Source organism: Chaetura pelagica, unplaced genomic scaffold (assembly GCF_000747805.2).
Source record: "Chaetura pelagica isolate M959 unplaced genomic scaffold, ChaPel_1.0 scaffold962, whole genome shotgun sequence".
Classification (NCBI taxonomy): Eukaryota; Metazoa; Chordata; class Aves; order Apodiformes; family Apodidae; genus Chaetura; species Chaetura pelagica.
Genome location: NW_009952479.1, coordinates 401,192 through 402,433, shown reverse-complemented (window position 1 = coordinate 402,433; position 1,242 = coordinate 401,192).

The window sequence follows — 1,242 nt, the reverse complement described above, 5'->3', positions numbered from 1 at the left end:
GCACCTGAGGCAGCAGCTCAGCCCCTTCCCGGGGCGCCGGCGGTTCCTCCCGCCCGGCAGCTCTGGCTGCGAGGCCATTTCACCGGCCCGGCAACTGCCGCACGCGTTATCCTCTCAGAGGATTACACCAAGTATTTATGATTTCAAAGGTTTCGGGAAGATTTACCAGGCGTGCTGTGCTGTCTGCCCGCGCTGCACCGTCACCCGAGAGCTTGTGGCTGCAAAGCTGCTTAGTCCAGCCCAAGTGGAAGTGCACTCACCCGTTGGGAAGTGGACACGTTTGCCCATCTGTGTTTGCAGGGCAGACACCCAGAGGGTCGGTGACCTCAATCCCCGTTCCTGAGGCAGCCACCGGCTGCACACCCCGCAGCATGGGGGTCCTCTCCATGCCCCCACTCCCGCCCACCCCAGTGTGGATCCCTCCACCACTGCAGAGGCCTCAGCCCTGGCCTGGGTGTGATTTGCATGGTGCGTACAGATCTGAAACCAGCAGGCTGGTAATCACAAGCCTATTGCATGAGTGTTAAACAAACAGGGTAGAGCAGGTGCCAGGCTCCAGTGGCTGCACCAGCTCACACTGGGTTTAGGGGACTGGAAACAGCCACACAGGAGCTGGGGGAGTGCTACTGGGAGACACAGACTGGTGGCTGACTGGTTACACTGGCTCCTCCAACTTCTGCCCCTCCTTGCACTACCTGTATAGTAGTATATATACCTTACATAGAGCTAAATATCTGGTGAGGGACTCAAACTGGACTGCTGGGATCCTGCATGGCTCCTGCCTGGCCAGACCAGTCCTGTCCTTCAGTGACATTGTCCTGGGCTCTGCAGGTGCTGGGTGGCAGCTCCATGGGAAGGTTGGGCCCTCAGCACTGTGTCCCTAGGATGAGCTGCCAGGATGGCACAAGCACACAGAGTCACACAAACTGAATGCACTGAGCAGGGATGACCCAGGACTAGAGGAGAAGAGCCCAGCCTGGCTGGCAGGGCCAGCAGTGGTGCTGTGAAAGGGGCCCAGCACCACCCACCCAGCACAGCAGAGAGTTACCCCTGGGGGAAGGGCAAAAGAGGATTTGCCTGTGGCAAGAAACCTCGGAATGTCCTGAGAGGGCAGTTAGAAGGATGAGGGAACAGAGCTGCTGTCCCTCAGAGGGATGGAGAGGTCCCTCCTTGCCACTGTTTGACAAGCCTGTGTGGGGCTGAGCGGGGCTGTGGCTGGGGTGGGGGCTGGTGCTTGGAAAA